Genomic DNA, 15053 nt, shown 5'->3' with positions numbered 1-15053 from the left:
TTACTTTAACCCAGATTAACAACCAGGTGCCCATCACTTAACCTGGATCAGAAGGAGCAACAGAATCCTCAAAATAGTTTAACCCTTTCGATACAACTGTCTTGCTGCCGACAGGAATTCAACAGGATTTTGTACAACTTAAATTTTAAGTTTAAGGAGTTACTCTGGCTTCTCAGCAACTTGTGATCCATTTGTGCAATTAAAAATAAGCAGGAGTGCCTGCATGCGGAAAAATCTACAAAAAAAAAAATCAGCAGCAGCGATGAGTTTACTGAGAGGGAGTGAGCAAAGGCAGAAGAGTCTTTATTAAGCGAGAAAGGGATTCTGGGAGCGATTCCATTCTAGTTAGAAGGTCAGATAGTGGCTCTGTCTTAAGGGTAAGTCTCAATGTAACCTAATAGAAGCTTGAAACACAATCCTTTTTAAGGTATTTAGTTATAGAACTGAAGTATGAAAATACAATAAAGTTCAATAAATGATATCAGTTTGCTTATTTATGTCACTTTAAGGTTCTTACCACGTTAAAAATCCAGTTGAATTCATCTTATCCTACTTATTATTTATTTATTTATCCTTTAAGAAACATCTTAAGACGTTTTTATTTGTTCAGGCTTTTCCTTGATTTTCTGGAACTCCTGTTGAGTTATCAGTTTTATCTTGACCTTTAAAGTATATACTTTATTGAATATTGTTTTGATTGTTTAAGCGCTTTGTGACCCTGGTCTAGAAAAGCGCTATACAAATAAAAATTACTTACTTACTTACTTACTTTTGTTGCGTTTATACTGTCAAAAAATCTCAGTTAAGGTTGAATTTCAATTTAAAGAATGTACAGTAACTTAGGTTGTGAAAAATGAAAAAAAAAACATTTTCCTAACAATACCATAGCCAAAGATAATAGAATAAACTAAGGCCACCTTCATATAGTCGTAGGTATATAAGGGTAAAGTCCACACATTCCGTGACGACCAAATAAATCCAACAAAACAGCAAAATCATATCAAATAAGTAAACATCCCTTTTACTTTTATACAATTCTGTGGTGAAAGTTCAGTTACCGTGATGACTACTGTATTTATTTTAATTTATGAGTTCCATGTATCCAAACTGAACAAGACTGATTGAAAGTGAGCAATAGTTTACAAGGCGCTCCTCTCCTCGAAACACTCCCACAGCTCAGACCTTTCGTTTCTCTCTGGCTAATGTTGCAACAGCAGGGAGGTTGTGAAAGCATTTTCCACATTCTTCACTCGAGGGTGTGAAGCCTATTCTCTCTGACCCGGAGGCTTTATCGCCGCAACCTTGAAGACATTTCTCTCTTATCAGAAGGAAAGTGAGGCTGGAGGTGGTAGAGTTACGGCTCTGCCTGAGCCCGTGGAGATCCGGAGGGTGGAGATCCGGAGGGTGGAGATCCGGAGGGTGGAGATCCGGAGGGTGGAGATCCGGAGGGTGGAGATCCGGAGGGTGGAGATCCGGAGGGTGGAGATCCGGAGGGTGGAGATCCGGAGGGTGTTTCTCCAGCGGCTCGAGGCGACGTCAGGAGTAAAGGCATCACATGCTGACGGGAGGTTCGCCTCCCAGAACGACTCCCTGCATATTTCAGGGAGGATTGCCTTTTGTTTACTTGCCTCAGTTACACGAGGTGTGCTTTTCAACAAGCAGACCATGAGAAGAAAAATAATGACAATTAAATGGAATAAAACGTACACAGGAAACTACTCTGAATATTATTTACCAATACAAATAGGATTAATACAGAGCTAAAAAAATAATGGATCAATGAATGGAATGATGTATGTATGTATGGATGGATGGCGGACTAGTGGATTGTGGATGTATTGCTGTATGGATAAATGGAAAGACAGAGGAACGGCTGGAAAGATGGATGGATGGATGGATGGATGGATGGATGGATGGATGGATGGATGGATGGATGGATGGATGGATGGATGGATGGATGGATGGATGGATGGATGGATGGATGGATGGATGGATGGATGGATGGATGGATGGATGGATGGATGGATGGATGGATGGATGGATGGATGGATGGATGGATGGATGGATGGATGGATGGATGGATGGATGGATGGATGGATGGATGGATGGATGGATGGATGGATGGATGGATGGATGGATGGATGGATGGATGGATGGATGGATGGATGGATGGATGGATGGATGGATGGATGGATGGATGGATGGATGGATGGATGGATGGATGGATGGATGGATGGATGGATGGATGGATGGATGGATGGATGGATGGATGGATGGATGGATGGATGGATGGATGGATGGATGGATGGATGGATGGATGGATGGATGGATGGATGGATGGATGGATGGATGGATGGATGGATGGATGGATGGATGGATGGATGGATGGATGGATGGATGGATGGATGGATGGATGGATGGATGGATGGATGGATGGATGGATGGATGGATGGATGGATGGATGGATGGATGGATGGATGGATGGATGGATGGATGGATGGATGGATGGATGGATGGATGGATGGATGGATGGATGGATGGATGGATGGATGGATGGATGGATGGATGGATGGATGGATGGATGGATGGATGGATGGATGGATGGATGGATGGATGGATGGATGGATGGATGGATGGATGGATGGATGGATGGATGGATGGATGGATGGATGGATGGATGGATGGATGGATGGATGGATGGATGGATGGATGGATGGATGGATGGATGGATGGATGGATGGATGGATGGATGGATGGATGGATGGATGGATGGATGGATGGATGGATGGATGGATGGATGGATGGATGGATGGATGGATGGATGGATGGATGGATGGATGGATGGATGGATGGATGGATGGATGGATGGATGGATGGATGGATGGATGGATGGATGGATGGATGGATGGATGGATGGATGGATGGATGGATGGATGGATGGATGGATGGATGGATGGATGGATGGATGGATGGATGGATGGATGGATGGATGGATGGATGGATGGATGGATGGATGGATGGATGGATGGATGGATGGATGGATGGATGGATGGATGGATGGATGGATGGATGGATGGATGGATGGATGGATGGATGGATGGATGGATGGATGGATGGATGGATGGATGGATGGATGGATGGATGGATGGATGGATGGATGGATGGATGGATGGATGGATGGATGGATGGATGGATGGATGGATGGATGGATGGATGGATGGATGGATGGATGGATGGATGGATGGATGGATGGATGGATGGATGGATGGATGGATGGATGGATGGATGGATGGATGGATGGATGGATGGATGGATGGATGGATGGATGGATGGATGGATGGATGGATGGATGGATGGATGGATGGATGGATGGATGGATGAAGGACAAATGGATGGAACTCAACAGAAGGTACTCCAGTATTTGGACGCAGCTGACTGAAGCAATCATGAACACAAATCTGATAACATTCTTATCCTAATCACAACATCCCGTCTGAAAGCAGTGATTGATGACCCACTAAAAGATGTGTGGCCACACAGAAGCGTTTGATCCAGATTAATCTACACAAAACCCACAGTGCGGCTAAATCCCAGTGGCCGAGCGTGTCCACGCGCTCCACTGGTCCCCCGGTGCCGATAACCTTGATGGGCCACTGTCAGTCGATGACTTGTTATGCAAGATTCCACCGCTTTGTGCTTCGGAACGACAGAAAAAAACGCAATATTAGCTGTGGATGAACGATCGAATGCAGATGAGAGACGTCATGAGTGACAACCTATCAAGTCAGCCACAAGCCTCGCCCCCCCCCCCCTTCCCTCCTGAAGCCCCTCTGCCACTGGTTTCTATGGCACTATTGTGGCCCGGCTTGTTTGTGCCAGTTGAAAGGTTTGCCCTGTGGCAGCATTATGCAAGAGAACGGCCTTTTGTGGATTAGCCTTCTGAACAGATGTGCCGCTGGCTAACGCTACTTATTGCAGCGATTTAATATCATTGTTGGGCATGTTGGGCTCTCCAGAGACTCGGCCGAGACCCTTAATGCTTTAATATTTACAGACATTTAAAAGACATCATCAACAAACAATATGGTTTTCTATTGAATCACTGCTTTGGAAGATGCGCTGAGCACCAGAGGACTGATTTGGACCATCCATAGAAGACAGAAATAACCTTATTACTTAATCTAATATTTGCTCAAGCAACTTGAATAAAGAGAAAATCACTCACTGTACGAAGACTTGCACAGGTTATTGGACAATTTTTTACACAAATAGGGAAATATCTTGCCGCAAAAATACTTGCAAAGAGGCAGATGGAGTCCGCCCAAGATGCAACACTAATAGACTCAGGGACTCATTACCTCCTTGTGCTATTAGGCTATTTAATTGTGAGTTTAGGGGCAGGAGTGGAGTGAAAAGATGATGATATTCCATGTTAATCTTTGTATCCTTTTTCTTTTTTCGTTGATCTATGTTCTTTATACTTTGATGTTGTCATCCTTGGCACTTTGTTCTTTTTATTGCACATTGTTCTTGTTCTTATGAAACTATGGTCTGTGTTCCTGGAAAAACTATTTCCCGAAAGAGACCTCCAGGGGAATTAATAAAGTCTATCTATCTATCCATCCATCTATCTTTCTACTTCACAACTTGTATCTGCTTTGAACGACAATTATCTTTATTATGACTTAACGAAACGGTGAATTTAAAACGCCATCTCTGAGATGCAACAACCTATTTCAGGCCAACAATCCAAACAGTTTTCAGGTTAATATAAAAAAGATAATTCGATGCTAAATTACTTTTGTTCATCATCATTTTATTGAAAAATCCTTTTGCTGACTATCACAATATTCAACTATTTCCTTCTTTTTTTTTTTAAAGAATGACAATGCAACATTTCGATTCATTCGTTTGTATGGTTTTACTTTTTTATTTCAATTGATTTGCTTATTTTTGTTGTTTTTTCTGTTGTACCTTTAACTTTTTCTTGCTATAATTTCGCATTTCTTTCAATTGTGTATCTCCCTATAATAATATACTCCATTAAGGGTAGAATAATAATTTTAAAAACGTTTTTTTTATTATGGATACATTTTCTTTAAAGTATTGTAGTTTATTGCAGGTGCAAATGGCCATTTTAGCTGATATATGTTCTATATTTTCCAATAAAGATAAATTATTTTTAAAAAGTTCATTCGGTCAGTGTTTCGGGAACATGAATCCTGGTCTCACTACTCTTTCCTCTTCACTCTGCTACTCTCTTGTCACAGATCACGGCCGACAGTCGTTTCCAGCCGTCGGTTGGAATTATCAGAATATTCATGAGTTGCATTTGTACTTGAGCGACACTCGTGTTGTTTCGATGATATGGACATCGCTTGCCTCACTGACTCCGGCTCTGAGTCACTTTGTTGTGACGGCAGCAGATGTAAAAAAAAATCCATTTTCTATTTTTGCTATTCAACACTCAGTAAGCTGGTAAGCTCTTCCCAGCTAGGCCTCGGTCGCCAGAGCAAACGCATGACAAAAAAAGCTTTCCATATAAATGAGCCGCGGTTTATTTAATTCGGCGACAATGCAGCTTCGGTTACTGATGCTCAAGAGTATAAAAAAAATGGTAAAAAGGTTACCGTGCATGATGGCGGTGCCGTGACCCAAATGTAAGAGTGGCAACACAACGACCGTGTCACTTAAAGATTTAGTTCCAGCCCAGTTATTACGAGCGACAGGACCAACACATGTAAGAGGCTTCGGAAAGATGTTTCCAAACACAAAAGCGGAGAGAAACTACACAGGTGCTTCCATTTTTGAATGTGGTAATCGTGATGGATGGTATTCCTTACACATTAATTTGTCACACTCACGGACAACAATAAAAGTTCTAAAACGTCCCATCCATCAGACCTTATCAAAAGTCTTCTTATCTTCACGGCCATTATTTCTCGTCACATATTAAAACGTTTAATTTGTGTTTAAAAGCAGAACTCCGATTGATTGTTCTAGCACCTCCGTTCACACCCACATACTAGTGTCTCACTACTCGGCGCCTCAAATCTGCCAAGTAACAACAGACATCATCTGCTGCTCAGTCAAGACTGTAAAAATGATTTTTTTTTTATCTCAACACCCCTCGAACATTTCGCCGCGGCGGTGAAGCTGCCGGAGGTGTTTCTGAGGACAGATGTGGTCTGTGTCTGACCTGCCGTGGATGAGGAGCTGAGATCTGAGGAAGCCACGTTCACATCATCAAGAGAGTCTGGGCACCTGTTTCCACAGAAACAAGCTTTTACAATGTGTCACTGGAAAGACTCCGGCAGCATTGTCTGCCCTCAAACGTTCTTTTTCGCTTGCAATTCAATCTTTTGAAACACTTATGGAGACTATTAAACACGGCAGCTTATCACCATCGCCGTACATCGTTAGAAAACGTTTGATATTCTGAATTTAGAAACCTAACAAATGATTGTAACTCTTGATTCTAGATCAGAAAACCTTGCAGGGTATTTGCAATGTGTTTATCAAATAATGGAGGACGACATCGGAAACAAGAGGTCAACTTACATTCATGGTTGACCTTGAAATGTTGAATTGTTAGTTAGTGATTAATGGGGACTGTGAGAAAATATTGATACACAATACTGTATCGATTTTCAACAACTTTATATGGTTTACATTAAAATAAAGCCTGTGTAAAATAAAATAATTCGATTTTTCTTCTTTTACAATCAACATGGAAACATGCACAGCGTTGCTGTTGCAAATACATTTTCAGCCGCTAAATGGCAGCAGTTATAACCTCCACTGCGGCTCAAGGAACTGGACTGAGGATGAGAGGATACAGCCGACTCCAGTGGTTTTTAAAGCCGACGTTTGGACATATTTTGGTTTGAAAACAAATGAAAGCAGTTACGACTTTGTCAAGAGTCATGTGGTCTGTAAATACTACAACACCAGAGTCAAGTACTCCACAATACTACAAGTATATAATGGTTCCTATTTCCAAGTGTGCCATCAGACCAATTTTTTACAATAAACATGGAAACATGCACAGCGTTGTTGTTGTAAATACATTTTCAGCCACTGGATGGCAGCAGTTATAACCTCCTCTGAGGCTAAAACAACAATGAAATCCCTCGAGATCATGACGATGACTGGGGACTAGAGGATACAGTAGACTCCAGCAGCTTTTAAAGTTGATGTTTGGACATATTTTGGTTTGAAAACAAATGAAAGCAGTTACGACTTCGTCAAGAGTCATGTGGTCTGTAAATACTACAACACCAGAGTCAGGTACTCGACAATACTACAAATATATCCTTTTACTACAGTATCACTATATATTTTACCGTTGTCTCTGTATCATGAATTTCTTTTTGTTACAATTCAATCTCCGGCCGCTAGATGGCAGAAGTCATTACATCTTTCACAGCTAAGATCCCAGTGATGACTGAGGACGAGAGGATACAGTGACTCCAGCAGCTTTTAAAGTTGATGTTTGGACATATTTTGGTTTGAAAACAAATGAAAGCAGTTACGACTTCGTCAAGAGTCATGTGGTCTGTAAATACGACAACACCAGAGTCAGGTACTCGACAATACTACAAGTATATAATGGTTCCTATAGTATTGCAATATATCGCTGCTCCTGTATCATGATACAGATTCTTGCCAAAACATACCCTTAGTGTTTAAGATCATTTTCTTCTTCAGGAATTGTATTGCCGTCTAATAATGAGCCACATAAAGATGAAAGTCGTTTTATAAATTAGTTTCTTGGATGTCTGGCTTGTTGTGTGATCCAATTCCAAAGTGTGCCATCAGACTGTTCACCCAGAGTAGCAACCCCTAAAATAGAAAGAATGTGACCCACAAAGCTTTCCTACAAGTTTCCGGACGGCGTGGGTCAGTGTGAGATGTGAGAAAGCTAATGTATATTTTATCCGTTTCGAAGCCTCCAGCCTCGGCACACCCTGGCACTGTCTCAAGGGACGGCCGCTGTCCCAGCCAATAGGTCATCCCACACAATATAGAAACACAGTGTGTCACGAGCGGGACAATAGCGCGCCGCTGTGCCACACTCACATCTCCATTAACAAGGCTACCATTGATGAGCTCCGCTGAAAAGATCCCAGTTTCACCAGAGGGATCCACGACATTCATTCTCCAGCATCACTGACTCAGGAGCAGCGTTCTTTCTGAGGAAGAGTCGCTCATTTTCTTCTGCTGAAGTGACTATAAAGCCATGAAGGATCCAGGCTCCCCGACGCGCCTCAGAGACGAGCAGCAGCGGGGAGTTCATGTGGGTGTGCTGCAGTGCAGCAGGGAGGCCTGACACGTTACAAAACAAGGGGCTTTCTATTTTTGGATTTGGAGGACGCTTGGAAGACCACAGGTGTGTTCCAGAGTCATGACAATGGCTTCTTTTTAACACAGGGCAGGTGGCAGACCACACACGTCGAGCCAGCTGGAAAAAAAGAAGTTGTGGAGTCAAGAGGTACCAAGTGAGGCAGAAGGTGAAGAGAAAAACCCAGACAAGACCCCCCCCTCCGTCTCATCCTGCAGATCATACTCCTCCGCAGAAATCACAAAAGACAAACGAAGTCAGATGAGTTACTCCAGAAGGAACCTCAGGAAAAGAAAAGTCAACTTATACTGTCATGTTCACTGAAGTCAAAATGACTGAAGGGGACCCCTTTAAAGACTTACATCAAATCATAAACCTATTAGTTGTAGTTCTTGGATGTCAGTCCTGCCCTAACTCTATACTCTCCTCTTGTCTCTCAATGTATCCTCCCTCACTCTTTCCTCCCTCCATCTGTCCAAGACTGTGTAAGACGTGGATCTATAGGAGTAACAATGTCCTCAGACGCGTGACCCAGATTTAACGTATAGAACTGGGTTACTTGTCTGCTTGGTAAATGATGCAAGATAACGCTTCAATTATTGAAAGAGTTTCTAACCCTTAAGAGCAGGATGGTTAGCATACAATAGGAGAATGAATATACTTTTATTTAAATTTGACACAAGATTTTATTGAGTCTTTTAAATCTTTGAGGGAATATTTGATATCTAGGTGGATGTTTTCTGTACGTCTGTGAAATGAATCTTGGCCCGAAGCTTAAGATATAAAGACTTTTAAATCAAAGGATAAGCCTAGTATAAGTGAAATTATCTCTCCATACTATAGAATAACGTTTATTTTTTTAACATCAAATTTAATTGAAACTTGAAAATGAATCCCAGGAAAAATAAACTAAATTAAGGTTTAAATTCTAGATGCTATAGAATTTTTTTTTAACGTTTTTACTGTAAAGTTTTGATATTTCTTTACTTTTTCAGGGTATCAGGCGTACTAATAAACTTTGACCTCTTTTCTTAACCTTGTTTGTGTTTAAATAAAAAAATGGAAAAATTGGAAAACGATGCAAGAAAAAGATTAAAATAAGATTTTTGCTTTTGCTTAAAAATGCCATCCAACTTTAAAATACAATTTCTTAAAACCTGCATTTCTGTTTTTGTACTTTTTGAAAGGAAACTATGAGATCTTGTACTTGTGGCATAATTTTTTCATTATTGCTCACTCATTTTTAACTCATTTTTAATAAACCACTGTGAGTTTCATCAAATCTAAAACGGTCCAGTGATTCATTAACCCTTTTTAACTCGACTGAAACTGATCAAGCCTGGAAACGAGGAACATCCGACTGTGATTTTCTTGACTAAAAACATGCACACTTACAGAAAACCTGTCCCGTGATGTGTGAAGGACGTGCATGCACCTTCCTTCTCCTTCAGCACACAATCTACTTTCTTTTCCCATCAGATTTACCCAGTGAGCTGCACGACACACAGCAACACGGGCCTCGGCAGCTCTGACGTGTGCTGAGGATTAATTTAGATAAACTAAAAGCATTGATTCTTTTATTCACACCCTGTGTTAGCGTCAGTTAATCAATTCGCCAGCGGATCCATATTTACCATGAGATAAGCGACAGAGGCAACGTACAAATCAATTAAAGCTGATTAGAAGTAATACCAACAAGTGTTGTAAAAAACATCTTTATTACACTTGTTTTCTTTTAGGGAGCCCGGGAACAAAAAAGGGGGGGTTTTGTTTTCCCTCAGGAAGAGAAGGTTGTTTGTTTAATGTCAGTTACGTAATAATGTGCTGCTGTAAAGGTTTATCATGCAAACAGGTTCTCACTTGGAATTCATTTCAATAAATACTCATTAAACAATATAAACTTCCATTAACCTGTTGATTCCCAGCGACATTTACCCAATTTGTTCCAATAATAAAGGGTTCTACACAATTAAACTATTACATTTTTCTACTCGCACAATATTTGAATGATCCTTGCTACGATCTTTTGAAAATGGATCCTGCTCGTAATGTATTTTTCTCCCAGTGAGATTAATAAAGGAAACAAATATAGGTATATGTTTATATAAATATATTATAGGCATATTTAAATATAAGATTAAGGAAATAAGACATTGTTTTTTTATGCATGTATTGACAACCAAGAGTTAACTATTGGCCCAAGAATTCCTTAACGGAAAAAAACTTGAAATAATAAAGTTGTCTATTTGTGGACAATCTACAAAATTTGATAAAATGTGGAAACTACTTTTTGTTTTATTCAAGGGAGCACTATTTTTTTTACTTGTGCTCATAAATAGTTGTACATATATGTCAGAATACAGATTGGAATCCAGTAGGATCTGAAAATACTTCTAGTACAGATTGGAATTTTAATATGTACTATTCGGATTCCAGATTCTACTAGTGAATTCCAATCTCTACTAGAAGAGATTGGAATCCTACTACTGTATTGGGATCTGAATATTGGAAAAATACCAATCTGTCCGAAGACAAATGGGAATTCCACCAGGACAATCTCCAATTCTAATAGGAGAAATTTGGATTACATCAAATGTTCTTTCCAATCTTTACTAGTAGGATTCCAGATCCTACTGGATTCCAATCTATATTGTGACATATACAGTACATATATATCGAGATATATCAATATGTGTGTTTGTATACCTGTATAGCCATATATTTCTGTTTGTTTAAACGCAATATTTTCCTGATTTCTCTCAATGTTATTTTTCTATTTTGCTCTGTTATGAAATGTGCGATGAGCGTTTATTTTGTTTTTGTTTCGGTGGAATCTAGTTCTAATTGTGTATTCTTCAAGTCAATAAAAAGATGTGTAAAAGAAAATCAACGCCACGTAATTAAAGTTACAGGAAAATCACCAAAGTGTCTTTGATGATATTTTGCAATGTGGTAACAATACTCGGAATTATAATCGGTCGGTCCAGATTATACCAACTTCTAGGTGTTGAGGGTTCCCAACCGTTCACCAGAGCTACTGGAAGGAAACTACGTTTACTGCGATGTAGTAGTAATAGTGTAATATATCATCCATCGCTTCAGACTCCATCTATGAGTCATTTAAAGGGATTTATAAGTAACCATATCAGTGCAAACTCCAACCAAGGACAAGGATAAGAGAGCCAGACGTCTCCACAGTCATCTGCGAAGTATGCATTGAGGTGAAAGCTCGGCTCGGAGGCAAGGTCGCTCCTGCCTCATAGAGTCCATACGATTGTTTGAAATATAACGAGTGAAAATAAAGAATCTGATGATTGTAATTGTTGAGGAAACGTCTTCTAAACCTCGACTTTAACACAAATCCCATTAGCACCCATCAGAGTATTTACGGTGGGATTCCGTGAAGACCCAGGACTCTCCGTCTCCAAGAACTACGCTGTAGTAGATCTCCGTCTGGAGCTGCCAGCCAACAGGAAAGAAAGAGGCTCAACAAGGCGCTGGAGAGCTGCAGCTGCCAGGACAGCGGAGAAAGAGTCGCTGTGAAACGTCCGCCGACACAATGATTTGTCTTTCTAATGAGAGTGCAGGATCACCTGTGGCGTCTCTCAATAGCAGCATGTGACTGCTCGACTCCTCCGGCGCTCGCCATCAATCGCACTTTCTGCACATGGAGAAAATGTGCTTTGTGAGGGAAGATAAACGACAGGACAGATTATTCAGTGGAGTGCACTTAATTGGATTTCTTCTTAAAATTGTTGCCCATTGTAATTTAATTATGAGGGAAAACTCAGATTTGGGATTCTTTTTTTTTTTTTTTTTTTAGGTGGTTTAGTTTCGTGGCAAGAACGACCTCCTGGTTTTTTTTGTGACTTGAAAATCTACTGCGAGGTTTAACTGAGCAATGAAGCCATTTCACACGTAATGAAAGAATGTAAATTATGATGATAAATCTTGTGCAAAACTTTCCTCGAGGGGAGTGAAGTGTTTAATCTTGAGCGAATTCAACGTTGAACATTCATCGGTGGCTTCAGGCAACACAGTGAGAGTTTATTCTGTTCTTGCTCAAGGAATGAATGTTTAAGGCCGATTGTTTTAAACAACAAAAAAAATACCCAAACTAAACTTAGTAATCCAGCCTTTTTTATTAAAAAATATAAAGGATAAAGCACATTTCTTTATGACTTGTATCATAACCTGAAACCATTCTTTAAAATAGCTTTTTATTTGGTGTAACAAACCTAATGACCTCGTTAACCTCGGGTTTGCGAATATAGCCTCAGTTATAAACTTTGAAAAGTTATGTTCTGGAGTTCAATCTGGATCCAGAAAGGTTTTGAAGGAATCTCCATTCACTCGTATGGCTTGAGTGCGCCTTTAACCCTTGTGTTATATCAGGGTCAAGGTGACCCGCAGGCCTGAAAACAAATGAGTGATGGCTTCCAGTAATACATATGCAGTGATGGAAGAGATAGCTTTCTGGCTTTTGGGTCATCTTGACCCGGAGATAACACAAGGATTAAGGACTTACACATAACTGAAAAAAATTATAGGGGTTTAAAAAATATATATACACTACTTAAATAAATCAACTTTTATGCAACTGTGATGAAAACACGTGATGAAATTGTTTGGTGTTCTCACCCACACAACATGGGTTCGAATCCCAGTAAGAAAACTACCATTTGAGACCAACAAAATTCTGATTTGATTCTCAACCGAGGTGTGGTCTGAAGTCCAGAACTGAGCAATTGATTGAAGTGTATTTTCTTGTTTAATTTCATAAATTCTGTAGCGATTTACAATTATTTTATTGTGGCAACAGACCACTGGTCTTACTTCTTGTTTACTGGTAGTCGATAGGCCGGTGACGTCACTCCGTTTGAGTAAATAAATCGTGATTGAACGACACGAGTCTTATGAGAAACAGGGCTCGTTTCTGGTGCTACGACAGCGGGACGTCTAATCATCGCCGCCGTCGAGAGAGTCTGGTCTCCAGTTAACCACTTTAACATCTGCACGGCGACTGAAGATCTATGATGTAATCCCAGGGTAGCGCCGTTTGTTTGCGCTCGTGCGCCGTCGCTCGTCCTCTAACGAGAGGAAGTGCGTTATTATGAGCCATTTCATATCGGTGCCCGCAGTGAAAACCCAGATATGAAACCAAGCAGCCATCGATAAGTGATATTAATAGGCAAGTGCCGAGTCAGCACACACACACACACACACACACACGCCTGTCCCGTGCCATCTCGTAAATGGTTGCACGTAGCAGAGACGATCGATAGACAGGACGACTCAAATTGCACGCAAAAAAAAAAAAAAAAAGCCACTTCAGCTCAAAACCTCAGTGCCCTCCGACCAGAAGAGGATGGATCCTCGTAGTTTTCAGCTGCCACGCGAGGCATCAATAACGGTTTGTTTAAACGACAATCACGGGCGGCCATTAGCCTCGCAGAAGTCGGAGCAGCTCGGAAAGACACGGAATGATGAGGCTTGACAGACAGGAGTAGAATGCAGCTCGTGACGGCGGGAAGCTGTGACATATCTATCATGAGGGCAGAAACAATAATCGTCTGTTTACACTGTAGTCATTAGCTCTCTGATGAGAACACATCCGAGATCATCAAATACATTGATTGATTAAACATTTTATGTGATAAATATGTGACAATTTAAGACCCAATTTATCACCTAAAAGTTACTACGGCAGTTTTCCATATTTTGTTGTGGGAAAATCAAGCTAACAGTGTAGCTAGCTAAGGCTAGTAAAGGAATGAGCTATGTATTCAAAAATGATTGGTCAATTGAGTAATATTGTATAAATAGCTGAAGTTCTTATGTTATAACCAATAATTCAATGTTAGTAAGCTCACTTGTTTGACCCCGTTACCATATCGACATCGACCATTTTATCCAATCATAAACTGCGACAAATGTGACTACTCATTATATAACTGAATTTATGCATGTAAATGAAATCAAACATACTGAAAGTTGAACAGTCATCTTCGGTTTAGTTTATCAAAAGAAAGGCGTTTCCTTTGAGTCGTGATTCATTTAAAAATGATTTTCAATAACCCTTGTTTGTGAGAGATATTCGGGTATTTATACTGTCATTCAAACTGTATTCATGTGTCAAAATGTAATTTGAATGATCAAAACTGAAGTGTTGTCAATGACATAATGAATTTTTCAATGTCATTGTAAATATAAATCAACACAGACAGTTTCTCTATGATGTTAGAGTCCCAGCATTACACAGAATCATTATTAAATCACAACTTTGTTGCTACAATATATCTTTGTTATTTTTAAAATAAATTATAAGGTCTTATATAAATACCAAGCAATCGAGTTCCCACTGTTTCCAGCCTTTTGGTAGTTTCTATCTAACTTACCTTAATATTTATGCTGTAATATGTGACGGAAAAACTTGTATTTTCAAATCTAATGTCAGGTAAAAGGGAAATAAACCTTCTATCTAAGCTAGTCGATAACATCTATAGCCGTCTTGCTCTCTTTACATGTTTGAATGTTTAGAATCTCAATTCTGATACAGCAAACATATGATTTCTGGTGTGATATTTATGACATTTTAATGACAAGAAAACGTTTTTTGTGTCTCAAAACGGTGGTAAATAAACAAATGGAGCACTGGTGTGAAACCCAGGTGATATTTCCTTTACATAACATCAATGTCTTGCCCTTG

The sequence above is a fragment of the Callionymus lyra genome, chromosome 19 (assembly GCF_982586985.1).
Source record: "Callionymus lyra chromosome 19, fCalLyr1.hap1.1, whole genome shotgun sequence".
Taxonomy (NCBI): Eukaryota; Metazoa; Chordata; class Actinopteri; order Syngnathiformes; family Callionymidae; genus Callionymus; species Callionymus lyra.
This window is presented reverse-complemented; position numbering follows the sequence as displayed.